This window comes from Mesocricetus auratus, unplaced genomic scaffold (assembly GCF_017639785.1).
Source record: "Mesocricetus auratus isolate SY011 unplaced genomic scaffold, BCM_Maur_2.0 Super-Scaffold_100018, whole genome shotgun sequence".
Taxonomy (NCBI): domain Eukaryota; kingdom Metazoa; phylum Chordata; class Mammalia; order Rodentia; family Cricetidae; genus Mesocricetus; species Mesocricetus auratus.
Genome location: NW_024429199.1, coordinates 43,839,702 through 43,860,386, shown reverse-complemented (window position 1 = coordinate 43,860,386; position 20,685 = coordinate 43,839,702).

The following is a 20,685-nucleotide window of genomic DNA, read 5'->3' as shown; positions in this document are numbered from 1 at the left end:
AAGCGTCTGAAACTCATATCCTGACTTACTCACTGGGGCCTGAGCTGGAGGGCTTCACAATACATACTTTCCTCTCTTTGTAAAAGGTCTGGCTTGTGCCAGATGACACTTGGAAGCTGACCCTAGAACACCGCTCGGAAGGCTGGCTTGTGTCACTGATGTGAAGCCGTGGGGAAGGTCACCAGGCCAAGTGTTCACAGTGCCAAACCTGGTCTCCATAGCTTCCAATTCATCCCCAAATAATGGAAACCATGTGTCAAAATAGGCTTTTCCTTAAGGCTCAAAGTTTCCTTGTGAGGCATTTTCCATACCATTTATGATTTAAAATGCTACGGCCCACATCTCTTAATTTGTCAGGGTACAAACGTCCTAAACAAATCTAAAAGTTAAACCACTGTGCAGAGTGAGCAGCTGCACTGTGGTCCTCAGAATCGAGGCAGGTGAGGAGGATAAAGGACGGGGCGTAGAACGGGACATCCCCATGCAAAACTACAAAGAGTGTCATCGTCACGATTTTATAATTCAGGACAAACGTTTTATGACCTTGCAACATTGAAAACGGTTGTTACATGATGCGTGTGACATCCAATAAGGAGGACGAAAAGTGTCTGTACACACTAATCGTACAGCAGTGTCCAACTACATCTGAGGTCGCAATGGCAAGTGACTATGGCGACCAGGAGGTGAGGTGTCTGGTCAGGGAGTGTTGCTGTTAGGGACTCTGCTCCAGTGCTGCCAGAGGTTCTGGTTTTACATAGCAGAAACACCTGCATATCCACAGATATTGGGGCACTAGTCACCATCCCTAAGCTATGGAGTCAGCCTGAGTGTCTGTCCATGGATGAATGTTTACAGGACAGTAGCTACATATATCAAAGAAGAATGAAATAATGTCTGGTGTGTTCTTGGATTCGATTTGCCAGTATTTTATTGAGTATTTTTGCATCAATGTTCATGAGGGACATTGGTCTGTAGCTCTCTTCTTAGTTGAGTCTTTGTGTGGTTTGGGTACCAGGGTAACTGTAGCCTCGTAAAAGGAGTTTCACAATGTCCCTTCTGTTTCTATTGCATGGAATAATTTGAGAAGTATTGGTATTAGCTCTTTTTTGAAATTCTGGTAGAATTCTGTGCTAAAACCATCTGGTCCTGGGGTTGTTTTGGTTTGGGAGACTTTTGATGACTGCTTCTACTTCCTTAGGGGTTATAAGTGTATTTAAATTGTTTACCTGTTCTTGATTTAATTTTGGTATGTGGTACCTATCTAGAAAAATTTCCATTTCCTTTAAAATTTCCAATTTTGCAGAGTACAGATTTTTGGAATATGATCTGATGATTCTCTGGATTTCTTCAGTGTCCATTGTTATGTCCCGCTTTTCATTTCTGATTTTGTTAATTTGCATATTCTCTTTCTGCCTTTTTTTTTTTTTTTTGTTTTTTTTTGTTTTTTTCAAGACAGGGTTTCTTTGTGGCTTTGGAGTCTGTCCTGGAACTAGCTCTTGCAGACCAGGCTGGTCTCGAACTCAGAGATCCGCCTGTCTCTGCCTCCTGAGTGCTGGGATTAAAGGCATGCGCCACCACTGCCCGGCTGCCTTTTGGTTAGTTTGTCTATGTTGTTGATTTTCTTGAAGAGCCACCTCTTTGTCTCACTGATTCTTTGTATTGTTTTCAGAAACTTTATTGATTTCAGCACTCAGTTAGATTATTTCCTGGCATCTGCTCCTCTTGGGTGAGTTTGCTTCTTTTTGTTCTAGAGCTTTCAGGTGTGCTGTTATGTTGGTAGCGTGAGATTTCTCCAGGTTCTTTAAGTAGGCACTTAGTGCTATGGACTTTCCTCTCAGCACTGCTTTCTTTCTTTCTTTCTTTCTTTTTTTTTTTTTGGTTTTACGAGACAGGGTTTCTCTGTATTGTTTTGGAGGCTGTCTGTCCAGCCTGGCCTCAAACTCACAGAGATCCGCCTGCCTCTGCCTCCCGAGTGCTGGGATTAAAGGCGTGCGCCACCACCGCCCGGCTCAGCACTGCTTTCTAAGTGCCCTGCATCCTTGCACACATCAGAGTCAATGCCCATCCCTTTTCTCTTCACCTGGTTGTGCTGAGATGATGTGTGTTGGGGGTGGCAGTTTTCTGTGCCTAACAGTCACATGTATGGGTGGAATTGCTCCAGTGGATTAAGGCTTTTTCTCATTTTGGAAAGAGTTGAAGGAAAGGGAATAGGGAAGAGGCAACCAGAGGAAGACAACATCTTTAATCCCCAAACGACTCTTCCTGGAAAACTCCATGAAGTTTTGGCAATACTCCTGCCTTGGGCTTGCAGAGCAATGGGCGTCCGAGCTAAGATTTCTTGCTAAGATTATATTTCAATGTGGAGCACACAGGGCATCAATCCCTTGAGACAACAATCCGTGACTCCGAGTGTTCAGACACAAAGAAAGTGCAGGTTGTACTTTAGCTGCACAGGCAGGCCACAGTCACAGCGAGACTAGCTGTCATCATGAATCCAAGTCTCCAGAAAAGAATAAAGCCTCATCTGTGTTACAGCTTCTACAAGGCTGAAAAACTGATCAGAGCTTCCATGATTGTGGAGAACTGTGCTATTGCCGATCTGCAACCAAATAACCTTGGGCTGTCTTAACCCCTTAGTAGCCACGGATTATCCACCAGTGTGTGACCCAACTTCTTTGTGGACTATTAGCAGAATCATTCTGGAATGCATTTATAGAGCACTAGTGTGGTTTTGTTTTTTTAATTCTTTTTATTCTTTGGGGGCCCACCATCAGTTCCCAAATAAATACACAGAGACTTAGTCTTTCTAATTTCTAGCCAGCTTCTCTTAACTAATTACCCCATCTACCTTTTGCCTCTGGGGTTTTTATCGTTCTCTATTCTGTATCTTTTTCTTTCCTTCTTACTTTGTGGCTGGCTGTCACTTGGTAGCTGGCCCCCTGGTGGCTGGCTCCCAACGTCCTCTTTTCTCTCTTTCCTAGATTTCTCCTCCTATTTATTCTCTCTGAATGCCAGTCCTGCCTATCTATTGGCCGTTCAGCTCTTTGTTAGACCAATTAAGTGCTTGAGGCAGGCAAAGTGACACAGCTTCACAGAGTTAAACAAATGCAGCATAAAACAATGCAACACATCTTTGCATCAATAAACAAATATTCCACAGCATAAATGGATATAACATGCCTTAAACTAATATTTCACAGCACACTAGCTTCTACTGATCTAAAAGCTATGAATGTCACTAGAGAGTGTCTTAGCCACACCTAGTGTGTCCATTAATGCATTTGAAAACAGACTTGATGTATGACTTTTTTTAAATTGTAACTAGAAAATCTAAAGAAACAAACAAAACCTGTTAGCACCTTGGAACATGGTATTTAGGGTCACGTGTATCTCTGTTCCTAGACCAAGGTCACTCATATTTGGCTTTAGAATAAACTGTCTCTTATTTTCTTTGGGGTGATAGCTGGTTTTATGTGGTTGTTTCAGTCCTGAAGAAGAGTGGTGGGACTGTACTTAGCAGTGGGGAGACAGTCACCGTGTGTAGTTGAGGCTGGTGGTCACTGCTCACCAGATAGTTGTTTCTTGATGATTCTGAAGGTGATGGAAGACTTCCAAGGTGGCTTGATAGCCACAGGAAAGCAGAGGCGACTTGGTGACCAGGAGCAGCAGGGTCCTCACTGACTTACTAGAACCTTTGTCAAATGTGAGGTTTCATGATACGGGGCCAGAATATCTAACACCCTGAAAAGCCTTGCAGAAGCTGAATCTCAGGACAGGCTACATGTTAATGATTGCCAACATGGCAGGTATGAAATTCAGGAGGAGCTTCATCACCACAGTGCACACATACACTGTGTGTATGCATACCACACTACTATCAAGGCACCTCAAGGTTCAGTAAGAGACTGTCCATATGGCATAGAGGGATACAGCAGGGCATCCAACACCTTCCTCTCGCCTGTGTGTGTGGATGGGCACACACACCTACACACATGTGCACTTACACCACACGCTCACACATACATACACACATGTGCACTTACACCACGTGCTTACACATACATACACACATGTGCACTTACACCACACGCTCACACATACATACACACATGTGCACTTACACCACATGCTTACACATACATACACACATGTGCACTTACACTACATGCTCACACATACATACACACATGTGAACTTACACCACATGCTTACACATATATACACACATGGGCACTTACACCACATGCTTACACATACACACACATGTGCACTTACACTACACGCTCACACATACACACACACACACAAAACAATAATAAGTATAAAGGGTGCATATAAAGAAGGCACTAGAACAAGATGCCAATAACATACAAGACTAAATTTTAGGGCAGGGAGGGAAGACTTCTCAGAGGGGACCTGCTGTCTATGGGCTCCTGTAGTCAAAGACTTCTGGGATTTCGAGACCGAGGGCCCCTTCCATCTGACTCTTGTGTAGGATCCTATCACCGGCTGGAGGGCAGCATGAATCTGACGGTGTGTTTCTCAACCCAAGTTCAAGCATCACACCTCTTTTGGTCAGGAACGATGGCCTCCAACCTCCTGGGCTTCCCATGCTCACTTACATGGGTCAAGACTTTGATGGGCAAGAAGAGGACATCTTACTTTGCTTTCCAAAAGCAGTATTTTAGGGGAGAAAAAGGCTTGTTTCATCTCATACTTCCACGTAATAGTCATTGATTGAGGGGAGTCAGGAAAAAAACTCCAGCAGGGAGTTTTTCTGAAGCAGAAACTATGGAGGACACCTCTTACTGGCTTCCTCCACGGCTCCTGCCTCGGGTGGCTTTCTCATCCAGCCCAAGCACCTTGCCTAGGGATGATGCCGCCCATGGTGGGCTGGGCCGTCCCTCCCCAATCACCAAACAAAACAACCCCTCACAGACATGGCCATGCGCAGATTTGGTGGAGGCAATTCTTCCATTGAAGCTCTTTCTTCCCAGGTGACTCTGGGTGGTGTCTGGTTGACAACAAAAACTAACCAGGACGGAGGGTGAGGGGATGCAGGGTTGGAGAGGAGTGCTAATGGGCAGTGGGGGAGGGACAGTTGGCTCTGTAACTTTACACTCGGGATGAGTGAGGTCAGAGCTGGAGCTGGCTCAGTGTGGGTATCTGCCTAAAGGAAAGTTCACACATTCCAAAAGATACAACTATCATATAAAAACAAAACAGCGCGGAAAAAACCTCACAAAACCCCATAATGCTAAAGTGGCAAAACCCAAGTCTACCCTTTAATTTCCTGGTGTACTTGGCTGTGCTTTTAGCCACACGAATTAGTGGTAATATCTAACATCTTCAAGTGTGGCCATTTCTCTCTGATTCTTCTCTTTTCCACTGAGATGTTCCCAAGGCTAGCAGCCAGGGACAGAGGCTTCAGACATCCACGGTGACAGGAGACTCAGACAGTAAGGACATCCCTGCAGGCCTGGAATATGACCGAGACTGCTGTTCTCCACTGCAGAGCGGCTGGGCCGCTGCCTCACTAAGGCACAGGCTGTATCTCTCTGGCCGGTTTCCCCTGGACATGTCATCAGCACTGATGAGCAGGGCATGATCTGAAGCAGGCAGGGCATCACGGGCCACACGGCTCCTTACTCCTGACTTTCCTGGGGTCCTGCAGGGCATGGATCTTGCTGGAGGATGAAGTGGAGGGAACAGGAGTGGAGCATTTGCCCGAGTGTTTCCCACCAGTGGTTCCCTAGCTAGAAACAGATGTTCTGCTGTCGTGCTAGGCCAATAGCACAACACAAAAAACATCATGGTATATGCTGTTCAAGGCATTCCCGGCTCTAGGTCTCAGTCCACAGTAGCTTCTCACATGCCTTAAAAACAGAGAGGAAACCAGCCTTTTCCTGCCCCTCGTTTCGAGGCCCTAAATCAACGTCAGTCCTGGTGGCTTCCTGCGGCACTGTGGAGTTGGCCCTTTTCCGAGCTCCTGTTTAGTCTCCTTCCCCTTTTGTAGTGCAGCAGAGCATCTGCGGGAAGGGACTGGGAGACTTTTGGCAGCTCCAGTGGAGAAATTCTCTAACTTGCCCACAGGAGCTGAAGGGATTGAGTTCCCAGCTGGTCCACGACTAGAGCAGTGTAGGCAGAGTGAGTGGTGGAGGTCTGGAGTTGGCATCCAACACCTAAGCTCTGGATTATCAATGGCTGCTTGCTGCCCAGGAAGACTACAGAGGCTGAGGCTCTGCGTGGACTCATAGATGCCAAAAATGCAGGAAGGGAATGGAGAAGAGAAGGAAAGGAGAGGGAGGAGAGGGAGGATAGAGGGGAGGAGGGAGGGGGGCATTCTGGAAGGAACTTGAATATGCCCACACCCCCTCCTTGTTGCTTTTCTTATTTTTATATTTGTCAACTCAAAAACATGGCCCTCATCTCAAAGGAAGAAAGGGATAGTATATTTTGGAGCCACACAGAAATGACTATGGCCTGGAAACACTGATTCAATTCACCCTAAAGAACTTGTTACAATGTGGTAGCAGTTTCTTTTTTTTTCTTTCTTTCTTTCTTTTTTTTTTGAGACAGGGTTTCTCTGTGTAGCTTTGTAGACGAGGCTGGTATGGAACTCACAGAGATCTGCCTGCCTCTGCCTCCCAAGTGCTGGGGTTAAAGGTGTGTGCCACCACCGCCTAGCCGCAATTTCATAAAATTTTTATGCTTACAAAACAAAAGAAAGGCATAAATCAAGGCACTTTTTAAATCCATTGGTAGGACCATCAGGTAGGTAGTATGTTACAAAAAGCTTGGTGGATTAGATGTAAGCTCTCAGCTGTACCCCAGCACCAAGTCTGCCCGATTCCTGCCACGATGTTCATGGATGAACTAAAACTGTAAGTAAGGTCCCAAGTTTAATACTTCATTTTATAAGTTGTCTTGGTCATGGTGTCTAAAAGTAACTAAGACACCATCTCTGGGACCTTCACAAGAGAGGTGAACTTTGATATTTCACTAATACTTCCCTCAAACTTAAGTCTCCTCTGCGGTGATACACATTTGCATAGGAGTTGATGAGAATTCCAAGACAGCCTAAGTCTAATAACAGACTAAGGTTAGAGGAGAGAAGAGAGAGATGAGAAGCACTATTTTAGTTAACAGCTCCGGGTTAAACCAATGAGAAAATGGACGAGGGGCTTAGTGGAAACAAAATCAAAAGCAAAAAGCCTGCTTCACGTTCTTCTCCTAGTGTTGAGGAGGACAGCCACCGCCCACTGTCATCAGAGCAACCGCCAAGTGGCACCTGCTGCCCCTAACACGTCTCTTCAAGGCGGAAACTTCTTGACCCACAGTGTCCCTCCCCTCTGATCTGTAGCTAATAGATGCTCTTTGTAAACCATGGACATCTATCTTCTCAAAGCTGCATATAGAATACCATGCTCTCTCTGTTCCACCAAGGCTGTTGGTGGCTTTGGAAACTGGATCATGATTGGTCCCCATTGCAGGGCTAACAGCTTAACAACCTTGTTTCCAAGATCTCTTGGTATCTAATATTTCTGACTTACTAGGGTTAGACAAAGTGACAGGATCTGGAGATACCTGGGGAGATCAAGACTGTGTGGGATGCCCCAACAACGGACCTGTGTAGTCACCAGGTCCTGTTTAGAGGGGCTCTGTGCCTGACTCTGCACTCATCTGGACCTTATTATTTCTTTTATTGATTAAACCTTTTCTTTGACAATTTCATACATGATTATAATACATTCTGTCTACCCCCTGCCCTCATGTGGAGATTCTTTATAAAACTTTATTATTGTATATTTAATAACAGCAGCAATGCATCTTACATGTAATATTGTTATTTGTGTACATATGACATGCATGGGTGTGGGTGTGCCACAGTTCACTTGTAGAGGTCAGGGGACAATTTCCCAGGGCCGGTTTTCCCCCTTCAACTTTAATGTGGGTCCTGGGCACCGAACTCGGGTCATCAGCCCACAGAGCCACCTCACCGGCCCTTGGCTTGAATGCTGATTTTGCCAGCCAATGGGGAATCATAACCTTAGATGACTAAACTTCATTCTTTCCATGACATGAGCATTGAGGCTTCCGCAGACCCAGACGCTTGCTTTCTGTCTTCAGCCACAGGGAGCAGTCACGGCTTAGATTTGAAAGTGAGTCTGCCCCTGCGGTGGGAAGGATCAAGAGCTTCCCCTTCCTCGCTGGCTCTCCCTGCAGAGAGCAGCATGGCTCCGGCCACAGGGGGGCCTCCAAGTGCTGCGAAGTGGTCAACCCACAGATTTGTCTTCTCAAAGGAGGCTCCCTTCCCTCCCTTCCAGCGACAGAGGAAGCACACAAGAATTTTTCCAGATCATCCTTTAAAAATTTAGATTTAGGGGCCAGTGAGATGGCTCAGCAGATAAAGCTACCCGCCCGTCAAATCTGACAACCTGAGCTCCGAGTCCCAGAACCTACATGGTGACGAGGCTTGACGACACTGTCAGCTTCTCTGAGTTGTCCTCTGACCTCCACATGTGCCCTGGCACCCTCCCCAAGCCAGGAGCCCCCTCTCTCTCTTTCTCTCTCACACACATAAATAATAATAATAATTTTGAAACTCTAAAGGGTGTATGTGCTTGTGTGTATTCTTTTGTGAATCTCTTTTTTAAAAATTAGAAACATTCTTATTTTATATATCAATTCCAGTTCCCTCTCACTCCCATCCTCCCATACCTCCCACCGACGCCCCCTCCCCCAGTCCAACTCCCCATCCACTTCCCAGGGAGAGTGATACCTTCCATGGGGGATCATCAAAATCTGTCACATAATTTGGGGTATCCCTCCATTCTAGCAATAAATACTGGTTCCACTGTAAGAGGCCCCATAGACTGCCCAGGCCTCCTAACTGTCACCCAAGTTCAGAAGGCCTGGTTCGGTCCTGTGCTGGTTCCCCAGCCGTCTAGCTGGGGTCCATGAGCTCCCACTTGCTCAGGTCAGCTGTTTCTGTGGGTTTCTCCAGCACCATCTTGACCCCTTTGCTCATCACTCCTCCATCTCTACAACTGGATTCCAGGAGTTCAGCTTAGTACATAGCTGTGGATCTCTGTTTCTGCTTCCATCAGCTACTTGATGAAGGTTCTAGGATGGCATTTAAGGTAGTCATCAATCTCATTATAGGGGAAGGCATTTAAGGTAGCCTTTCCACTATTGCTTAGATTCATAGTTGGGGGTCATCCTTGTGGATTTCTGGACATTTCCCTAGTGCCTGATTTCTCTTTAAACCTATAATGGCTCCTTCTATTAAGGTATCTCTTTTCTTGCTCTCTTCTATTCATTCCCCCGACTCAATCTTCCTGATCCCTCATGTCCTCCTCTCCCCTCCTCCTCTCCCCTCCTCTTTCTCCTCCCTCCCTCTGTCCCTCTCTCCCTCAAGTTTCCAATTTGTTCTGGAGCTCCTGTTGCTATATACCTTTCTTTACTTCTTACTCCAGGAGCTGGGCCCTGATGTTTTCCTCTCTTTCTCCTTTTAATCCACTTTCCTCTTCTCAGATTTCTCCTCTTATTCTCTCTGCCACAGCATAAACAAATGTGACACATCTTCAACTAATAATCCACAGCAGTGGCGTGTGTCTGCAATCCCTGTGCCGGGGAGACTTTGACAGGAGGATTGCTGTGAGTCCGAGGGCAGCTTGTGCTACACAGTGAGTCTCAGGCCAGCCTGAGCTACGTAGAAAGACCCTGTCTCAAAGCAAAACAAAAGCAAAAATGTATGGATCCTCCACAAACCAACAAACAGGCTAGTGGACTCAGGTGTAGATAGAGAAAATGTGGTACATTTACACAAGGGAGTACTACTCAGTGGGGAGAAAATCAATGGAATCTTGACATTTGCAGGCAAATGGATGGAACTAGAAGAAACCATCCTGAGTGAGGTAACTCAGTCACAGAAAGACAAACATGGTATGTACTCACTCATATATGGATTTTAGACATAGAGCGAAGAATTACCTGCCTACAAGCCACACCACCAGAGAAGCTTGTATGTATTCCATGTGGGAAGATTGGGCTCCACGAAGGGGTGGGGCCAGGCAGACTCTGGTGAGCCATGTCCCAATCTTGCCTTTTCCAGAAGCTGCTGTGCTTTCTCATGAAGGGTCTGGAACACAAGCACGGGGAATGAACGAGTAGAGTACTCAGAAGGCTGGTGCAGGCCTAGGGGACTTCCGTAAGGATGGCAGCTCCATCTAAGGTGGCAGATGCAGGGATGAGGAGAGGGGAGGGGAGGCGGTATTTCAGGCACTTAGAAGGTAAAGTCTACATAGAGATCTGTGAGTTCAGGGGCGTGGGCGTAGACCTCCTGATTCGTTTGCCACACGGGAACGTGGAAGCATGTCCTTGTCACATCTTGGGTTGAAGAATGATAAAGCTGATGATTTGCTGGCCGCGACAAAGGCCAGGACTCTGGGCTGGCACTCTGTGGCTAGCTGCGGTCCACTGCTCTTTGCTGGGGAAGCTGGCCGCCTTGACTGTTACTACATTTGGCATAGTTCTCATTCACTTGTTTATTTTTGTAAAATAGTGAAGCAATGTATCAGAGCCAGTTGGACATTATTAAACTTTTTAATAATCCCCATAAATAATGCCCTACTTGCTGAAAACATTGATGGTTTAGGACTTTCATCACATTACTTAAAAAAGAAAGGATTTATTTATTTTTATTTCATGTGTATGAGTGTTTTGCCTGTTTGTGTGTACCATGTGGATGCAGTACTCACGGGTGCTAGAAGAGGGCAGTGGATTCTCCTGGAACTGGCGTGATGGATAATTTCATGTGGCCATGTGGGTGCTGTGAACAGAACCAGACCCTCTGCAGTATAGCCAATGTGCTGAACTAATTAAACCATGTCTCCAGTCTCCTTATTAGACTGCTTACTGGATGTAGGATTTATCCTGAAATTAACAATGAGGAAACTTATAAAAACACATGTATTTGTCAGAAGTTCAGTTTCAAGTAACTACATATATTAATTTTTGTGGTCTGGTTAATTAACTTAACTTGGGAATAGGGAGTCTTAGTGGGTTATAAGCATAGTGAGTCTGTGAATCAGGGCCTCTAGGAAGATGAGCTGGGTATTAATCAGACCTGACCTCTAACCAAAGCAGTTATTTCCTGAGAGTTGTTTTTAAGACCATCTTTGTTGTCAGCATTTCTTCTCAGGGCGTCTGATCTCCCTTCTTGGTTCTTTCAGGTTCCAGTAGTTTGACTTTTCTCAGTCTTCGATCAGCTGCAAGAGAGAGAACAGTATGCACGGCCGGGATGCTTAGGATTGTGTCTGGTGGATGCCTTGTCTTTACACCACGATTTAGCCAGGAGCTCAGGCAGAGCTCTACCCCCGGGGTTCTTGTGATGGACATGGTTCCTTCATCAACATTCTGTCTCTAGTCTCTCTTCTGGCGTGGTGGGAGGATGGGTTTTGAGGGAGCACCGGGAAGGGCAGGCCCAGTGTTGGAGCCAATGTGCCAGTGAGTCTTTTCTGCCTCTGAGGCCAGAGGCTTTGTCTAGCGGGTTTCAGCAGAGGATGGGCCCTGCACCTGCAAGGTTCTCTGCCTTCTCCATGGTTGAGGCAGCGGCCTTCAGGGTGTAGCTGGGTAAGCAGCCACCAAGACAAGACGTGTGGCCTTTCAAGTGAGTCATGTTCCTAGAGGGGAGAGGAGATAACACAAGCGGAGACCCAGGCCAACTCAGTCAAGAAGTTGCAGGGAAATGTAACAGCATAACAAGGCTGGGTACAGATAACACCTCATGCCTGTATTCCTAGCACTCAGGTGACAGAGGCTGGAGAATTGCCAAGAACTAGGGGCCAGTCTGGGCCACGGTCCTCATTAGCGTTGACTGTCAGTTTGATCCAGTCTGGAATCATTTGAGGGAATCTCAATTAAGGGATCCTCCAGGTCATACTGGCCTGTGGCCCTGCATGTAAGAAGAGATTGTTTTGATTAAAGATTGATGTGGGAGACCCAGCCCCCAGCTCACTGTGGGCAGCCATCCTCAGGCAGATGGCTCTGGGCTGAGTAAGAACCAGAGAACCAGCCAGTAACCAGCGCTCTTCCACGCTTCCGGCTTCAACTTCTGCCTGAGTTCCTGCTCTGGTCCCTCAGTGTGCTGTGACCTGAAATTGTAAGTCAGAGAAACCCTTCCTTCCCTTTGGTAGCTATATTGGTTGTCAACTTGACTATTTCTGGAATTATCTAAAACCCAAGTAGCTGGGCACACCTGTAAAGGGCTTCTCTTAGTTAAGTCATTTGAAGTGGGAAGACACACTCTAAAGCCAACTATTCTGAAGTGGGAAGACTCACCTTCACCTGGGCCACATCTGGTGGCCGCCTGTGTATAAAGGAAGGAAGCTTGTCGTCTTTGCCTGCTTGCCCTTCCTCTTGCTGGCAAGTCCATTCTTTCATGGACAGTAGAGCCTACTTCTTCCAGGGTTCCCCAACTACTGAGAACCACTGAGGTGTCTGGCCTCAGGTACTGAACAACTACCAGATTCTTAGATTTTCCATTGGTAGACAACACTTGTTGGATTAAGTGTTTCACAGCCTGCAAGCCATTCTAATAAATCCTCTATCTATCTACTCTATGTATCTATCTTTGTATCTATCTTTGTATCTATCTATCTATCTATCTATCTATCTATCTATCTATCTATCTGTCTATCTATCCATCCTGTCAGTTTTGTTCCTCCAGAGAACCCTGGTCAGTACACTCCCCTAAGTCACTTTTGATCAGGGTGTTTGTCGAAGAAACAGAAAGCAAACAGGAACAGCAGCACAGTGAGTAAGGGCTAGCCTGAGCTACATAAAAAAACCTGTCTCAAGAAATCAAAAAGGGCTGGAGTGATGGCTCAGTGGGTAAAAGCACTTGTCAAGCAAGTGTGGGAACCTGAGTTCAGATACCCAGACCCCAAACACAAGCGTCCATGGTTTCAGTGCTCATATCAGGAGACAGGAGGCAGTCAGGAGAGTTCCTAGATGTGCAAAGACAGTCAGCTCGGTGTGCACGGTGGAAAGATAACCAAGAGGTTCTATCTCAAACAGAGTGGGCAGCAAGGACTGACAGTGAGTTTGTCCTCTGACCTCCACACACATGACCTTTATTTACGATGTGGCACTCATTTGCCCATTTTCACACACACACACACACACACACACATACACACACACACACACACGAGGAGGGGGAGAGTGAGAGAGAGAAACTGAAGAACTAAAGATCCAAAAGGACTGAAAGTCGTAGTTTGCTAACTAAATATAACCCAACAGAAGAGTTAGAGGAGAGAAGGTCACTGTGGAGTTAGCACCCTGGGAAGCTGAAATGAAGACGGAGCTTGGCTCGGCAAAGTTAGCGAGTGATGGGAAGCGGTGGGAAAGCGTGAGAAATGTGGGTGCAGGTCCTGGAGCTCCGACATGGGACTAGAAGACTGAGAGAAAGAGAGGTTATCCCTTAAAGACAAAGGAGAGCGCCCCCCAACATCGACCAGCCTCATCCTTAAAAGGAACCAGTCCAACAGGTAACTTAAAACAAAGATGAAAACCAACCACGCGTCTAGATGCAGCAAAACTGTGCAAGGAGTAGTTTCCTTGTCCCCAGCCTGTAGCTCCTGTGCATCTGTCTATTACCATTCAGTGACCAATCAACAAACTTACAATGGCATGTGACCATCATTGTTCACTTAGGACTCACTGCTGGTGTTGTACAGCCTATGGGCCACAGGAAGGCTTGATGACTTCTGCCCATTGTTATTGGCTCATAGATGATGACGTCACCACCTTCAGACTCATGTGTCCTTTCCCAGACCCCTGGTAACCACTTCTTTTACTGTCTGCGTTTCTTTTCCTCTTAAGTTAGTATATAAATGTTGGGATCACTTAGTACTGTAGTCTGCTCAGATGGGCTTCTTTCATTTAGTAATCTGCATTTAGGCCTCTTTCTCCTATTTTTTGGTGTGACAGCTAGTCTCTTCTAACTGTTAAGCAGCGTTTCAAGTGTAGACGGACCACACTTTATTGATACATTCACCTACCGAGGGAGATCTTGGCTGCTTCTAGGTTTCGGCAATTATGAATAGAGAGTCTATATGCACCTAATAGTGTGGATTTTGAGAGTGATACATTTTCGTTCCGTTATGTGAATAGGGAGGAATGTGATTTTTAATTATATGGCTGGAGTTTCTTAAGCTTCGTGAGAAATCCCACACTTTCATTCATGCTCTGATGACGTCCCGAGACAGGCTGTGGCACCTGCTTGGTTCTTGCTCCTGCTCCAGGTGTTAGTGGATGGTGACACCTAGTCTCTGCAGGTCGGTGAGACTGTGTTCCCCGGTGTTAACCTGAATCCCAGTGGCTCTGAGGGCCAGCCACACACCTGCTGTGGAAAGCAGAGGTGCCCATGTCCTGGGAGGTGGACATGTCCCTGTGTGGTCAACCATCACTGCCTCCTACTTTCCATCCAGTGAAGTACACCTTCCCACTTGCCTCAGGGGACGTAAATTAGTGTTCAGGATAGGGCAATGCTGATTCTTGTTTAAAAACCAGTAAGTGTTGTTGGAATTTGTTGACTCAGCTCATAGTTTTATTCCTCCTTTGAAAGTAATGGAAATTGCCTTGCAGCAGAGATAAAAAAGCCTATCCCGTGTGTTGTATTTCTTCCTGCTCCTAGCTTTTTCTTAAAGAAGGGTTTCATTCATTCATGTGTGTGTGCGCGCGCTCCCGTGTGTTTGTGTGCTTGTGTGTGTGTGTGCGCGTGTGTATGTGCGTGCGTGTGTGCGTGTGTGTGTGTGTGTGGGGGGGGCGTTATGACTATGAGCAGGCTGGAAGAAGGTTTTCCTCCTGTATCACGCTCTGTCTATTCCCACGAGGCAGGGGCTCTCTCTGAATGTGGCACTTGTGGGTTTTCTTGGCTAGGCTGGAAGCCAGGAAACTGTCATGATCCTCCTGCATCCCCCCACCTTGGAGATGGGGTTACAGCTATACATGGGATGCCTGGCTTGTTATGTGGGTGCTGGCACCCCAGCTCTGGTCCTTATGGTCCTGCAGAGTTCTCTGAGTCACGGAGCCATCTCTCTAGCCCAGTGGCTCTCACCCTTCCTAACACTTTGACCTTTAATCCAGTTTCTCATGCAGTGGTGACCCCCAATCATAAAGTTACTTTCCTTGCTACTTCGTAACTGTAATTTTGCTATTGTTACAAATCATAATGTAAATATCTGTGTTTTCTGATGGTCTTAGGCGACTCCTGTGAAAGGGTGTGAAAGGGTCGTTCAATCCCCAAAGGGGTCATGAGCCACAAGTTGAGCTCCACCGCCAGTCTAGCCTCTCTTAGCTGGAAACTTTGGAATATTGTTTAAAAAAAGATACTGGGACAAAGGTGAGTTTCACAGCTATTAGCTTCCTCTGGAATAACAGCTTTATCTTTCCCATTTAGAACTTGTTGCTTTTCTTAGATTGCTGCCTGGTAGCTAGTTTCTCTTTTGCATGTCTTGGTTACCGGCTTCTTTGCATCTGCAGTGATGGGGTTCGCCTGTATGTGGCTGAAGCAGCTGCTGTGACTCACAGACGCTGAAAGCGGGGAACTGACTACAAAGGCTGTGGGGGCTTGCTCTTGTCCCCGCTTCCCATCCACATCGCTCTTTGTTGGCTTTAGCCCCTTATTACAGGTGGGTTCCTCTGCGTGGTAGGTGATGCGGGGGGCAGGCCATTGGCTTTATCATCCCAGCTCCTGTCTAATGGACTTGGCTGGCCTTTGTCCTCGGTTCTCCGGAGGAAGCCTCTAAACTCTCGGAATTTCCTGAGCAGGAGATAGGGAGTGCCTTTGTTATTTTATTCCTGCCTGCTGGACCACACCTGAGCTTGCAGCAGAGCAATGACTCACGCCTGGCCACCTGTGAGAGAAGTGTGGGCTGTGACCCCAGCTGGGCCTCCTGGGAGGGCAGAGACCGGTGGCTCCCACATAGCCCCCTTACATAAGGAAACCCCACAAAAACTCTGTTACTCAGATACCAGTGTCGGAGGCTGGAGCCATCCTGAGGCTATGGATTGCTGTGTTCGGAACCCTCCTAGACATCACCCCACAAGTCTGGATTTATTCCTTTTTGTGATACGAAAACTTCTTTCTCATGTACAATTTTCCTGAATTCTATGAGTGGTTTTAGGGAACTATGAAACCTGAGAGAGCCGCAGAAACCTCTAAGTTAATTTTTTTCAGTTATGTTTTGTGTGTGAGTGTGTGTATGTGTGTGTGTGAGTGTGTGTATGTGTGTGTGTGTGTGTGTGTGTGTGAGTGAGTGTTTTGTCTGCGTGTATGTTTATGCACCACATGCATGCCTGGTGCCTACCTAGGCCAGACATCACCCCACACGTCTATCTTCCCTTTACCCTGATTTATTTTTAGAACTGGAATTAGGGATGATTGGAAGCCACCATGTGGGTGCTGGGCATTGAGCCCTGGTCCTTAGTGACAGCAGCAAGCACACTCTTAACCACTGAGCCATCTCTCTAGCTCCCAGACCTCTGAATTTTTAGTAGTTGGTCAGAAGTGTGTGATATGAGGTTGGAGTGGGCCACCCTTGAGTTGCAGCTGAAGTCTGAAGTGAGGGCAACCTGTGGGGACCGTGCTACAAACCTGTAACAGAGGACTAACCCAGGATAGAACTGCATGCCACACACTTGGCAAAAGGAGATGTCTTTTTTTTCCCTTAGCATCTTAAAGAAAATGTTCATACAAGACTTCGGACAGACTGGATAATGCTGTCACCTTTGAAAATGGAACCAGCTGGCATAGGAGGGGCAGCTCTGTGGTGAAGGGGCAGTTTGTATTGAGGACGCTAAGCAAGAAAAGCTGTAGTCGTCCCTCATGGCGGACTCAGATCCTTACTTTACCTTGTGTGTGCTGCAGAGATAGTGTCCGCAAACATCCAGGTGGCATTTCCATCTGTAAGTTCTCTGTGGTTGTGTCCCTGTGTCTAACGCTGGCTGATGGGCTGGGGCGGAATGGATATGGGCCGATGTCAAGCTATGGTGATGAGAACCCGGACTCCCATCTCCCTCTTGCCGATGTGGCCTTGGCAGCCGTGTGTTCGTATGGCACAGCGTAAGGAGGCAGACAGGTCGCTCACACACAAGGTCTTTACTCTAGTAAGGACATGCAGGTTTGGAAGTTGTAGCGGGCTCAGAGTGGGTCCCCAAAGACAGCTCTGTAACCTGTGTGACTTCATTGGGAGAAAGGTCTTTGTGGGTATAATGGGGAGAGGACCTTGAGATGGGATTATTTTTGGTTACCTCAGTGAACCCTAGAAACCGGCAGTAAGCACCATTATAAGAGAGGTCACATTTAGGTTTAAATAGAAGGAAAGTAGGAAGGGGTTCATTTGGGGGAGAGGAGGGGGACAGATCGAGGGGGATAAAAAGAAGGCAACAGCAAGCATGGATATAGGCAGGAGTATTATATACACATGAGAGTGCTGTATTGGAACCCATTAGCTTGTACAGTAAATATACACTAATAATTTTCTAATGTGAGAGAGAGAGAGGAGAGAGGAGAGAGGGAGAGAGAGAGAGACACAGAGAGAGAGAGACAGACAGAGAGAGACAGAGACAGAGAGGAGAGAGGGGAGAGAGAGACAGAGAGAGAGAGGAGGGAGAGAGACAGAGAGAGAGAGAGAGAGAGAGAGAGACAGAGAGAGACAGAGAGAGACAGAGAGAGAGAGGAGAGAGAGAGACAGAGACAGAGACAGAGAGAGACAGAGAGAGAGAGAGAGAGAGAGAGAGAGAGAGAGAGAGAGAGAGACAGAGAGACAGAGAGACAGAGAGACAGAGAGACAGAGAAAGCAGAGGTGGCCATCAAGGCAGAACCTGGACTGATACTGCCACCGACAAGGGCATATGTTCTCTCCTGGTCCTGGAGGCCAAGAGTCTACCCCATACAATCGTGTTTTTAGGGATGCCACGTGTCTGAAGTGCTAAGACAGAACCCTTGATCACTTCTGAGCCTGGGCGCCTGTGACCGGCAGCAGCGTCACTGTCACTCGAGTTTGTCCTTTGCTTCTCTGCATCTTCACTTCCGTCTTCCAAGTCTTTCTTCTGCTCCTTTCCCTCCCTCCTCCTCGTTTCTCTTCTTTCTCTAACCTCCTTCTTGGTTTTCTCTCCTCGCCTCCCTTCCTGCTCCTCCCCCCTCCTCTCTGCCTTTCTGTTTCGTGCAGGCCAGGCAAGTATTCTACCACTGAGTTACACCCCCAGCCCTTGTCTTTTTGTACAAGAACAAATTATTGAACTTAGGGCTTGTATTAGCTTTTTTTTTTTTTTGTCTTGATGCTTTGGCAAAATACCTGACAAGAAGCCACCTTAAGAAGGGAGGGTTTAGTATTTGCCCCTAGTGTGTGGACTTTGGGAGCCCATTCCCTATGGAGGGACACTCTCTCAGCCTAGGTGCATGGGGGAGGGCCTAGGCCCTGCTCCAAACGATGTGACAGACTTTGATGATCTTCATGGGAGGCCTCATCCTCCCTGGGGAGTGGATGTGGGGTGGGATGGGAGGCTTGGTGGGGTGATGGGAGGGAGAGGGAGCTGGGATTGGTATGTGAAATAAGATTGTTTTTAATAAAAAAGAATCAAAAGAGAGAAAAAAAGAAGGGAGGGTTTATTTCCGTGTTGCACAGTTTGAGGTTACAGTCCATCGCAGTGGGTGAATCGCAGGGGCACCACCCTGAAGCAGCTCGTCCCGTTGCATCCACAATCAGGAAGCAGAGAGTTACTGACACTTGTACTCAACTCAGTTTCTCCTTATCCATCTCGGGACTCCAGCCCATGGAATAGTGTCACACACAATTTCAATGAATCTAGTCAATCAAATCCCTTACAGTTGTTCTTAGAGGCTAACTTTGTTTAGATAATCCATGCCAGTTCTATCCAGAGAATCCAGGATGATTTCTTTATCACTTTTTCCAGTAAGATGACACTTACAGCCTCTGGGTTGACATGTCCTTTGAGGTCTTCCTCATCTACTGTAGAATAGACACCAAAGACTGATAGCAAAGCCAGGGTTGGTGACATCTCCAAAATGTAGATTCAGTAAAAAAAAAATGTTATGGACAGTTTTTACTGATGCAATGTTTTCTATAGTAAATGTGGAGTCTACCTTCCTGTGAGTACAGACATTGATCAATTACTGTTTATAGAAAATGCAAGGTTTATGACTGCCCGGGCATTGTGTGTGTATGTAGATTCTGCGTCGGACTGAACATGTGACCGATCCACTAACTGCTTTCTTAGCTTTGTGTTATTGGCTGAAATGTCAACAGTGTCTGACATGCCAGTCTCATTTCTACCATGATGATTTGATTAATTTCTCTTTGGAGGATGTGGTTAATAGGTTGTGACTAGCCATAGGCTCCATATAAATAAAAGAAGATGACAGATGTGACATGTTTATTTATGACACTAAACATAGGCTCAGAATTGGCTTACATGCCATTCTAACTATCCCAAAGTCTGAAGTCTTTTGGCTCAGTTGAATAGGGCTATGCTATGGTTCTTCAAAAGTTGATAGCTCAAATTCCAAAATAATGCATTATCTGCTTTAAAGAAGCAGAGGCATTTAGAAAATAAGAGAATTTTAGACATTTTCTAAATACTAATTTTCATGTGTATTCACTATATAGAGTGATGAATTTTATAAAGACATTTTCATGAAAGTGTATCATGTGTGTTGACTGTACCCACCCCCTTCCTCCTTCGCCTCCTTCCATTGTTCTAATGCATCTCCCGGAGCCTAGCTTTTACTTTCAGGTTTCATGTCCACGTGTGATTTTATGCCCCCATCTAACACCTAGGACCCACAAAGGAGGGAAACATGGAATTTGTCCTAGTTACTTTGTTTAATATGACACTGCCCAGTTGCTCTCATTCCCTGCAAGCAGCATAGCTTTGCTCTTGTTTATGGTTGGTTGAAATTCCACTGTGTATTTATACCACATTTTCTTTTTCCATTCAGCTGTTGTTGGGTACTGAGACCAAGTCTGTGTCTTGACCAGTAAACACAGATGTGCAAGTGTTGTGTCACCTTTCAGCCATGTACCCAAGAGCGGGGTAGGCCTGGGTCACGTGGCATGGCCAGGTATACTTTTAGTTTTTTGAGGAGCCTCCTTACTGATTTCCACAGTGACTGGACTTATTGCTAGCCCCTTGAGTAATGTATAAACATTCCATTTTTCTTCCAAAGTTTCTAATTATTTAAAAAATGAAACTATCTGGGATACATGTTTTTGGATTTATCTTATTTTTCTTGTGCGAGTAATTTTGTGTGTGTATGTGTGTGTGTGTGTGTGTAATTTTAGTGCCTGCAGAGGTCAGAAGAAGGCATCAGATCCCCTGGAGCTAGAGTTAGGATTGATCATGAGCCACCATGTGGGTGCTGGGGACCTAAAACTGAACTCTCGACAGAGCAACGGGTGCTCTTAACTGCTGAGTCATCTCTCCAGCCCCGGAATCCATGTTGAAGTTAAACTTAACCAAGAAAAATGTCGAGTACCATGGACTCTGAAGTGGAAAGATCCCTTCGGATTCTGGATGCTTCAGAGCCATCCCTGGCTCTGCTCCTGATTGCTGTGTAAGCTTCACCTTTCCATCCTCAAAGGTGAAGCGCTG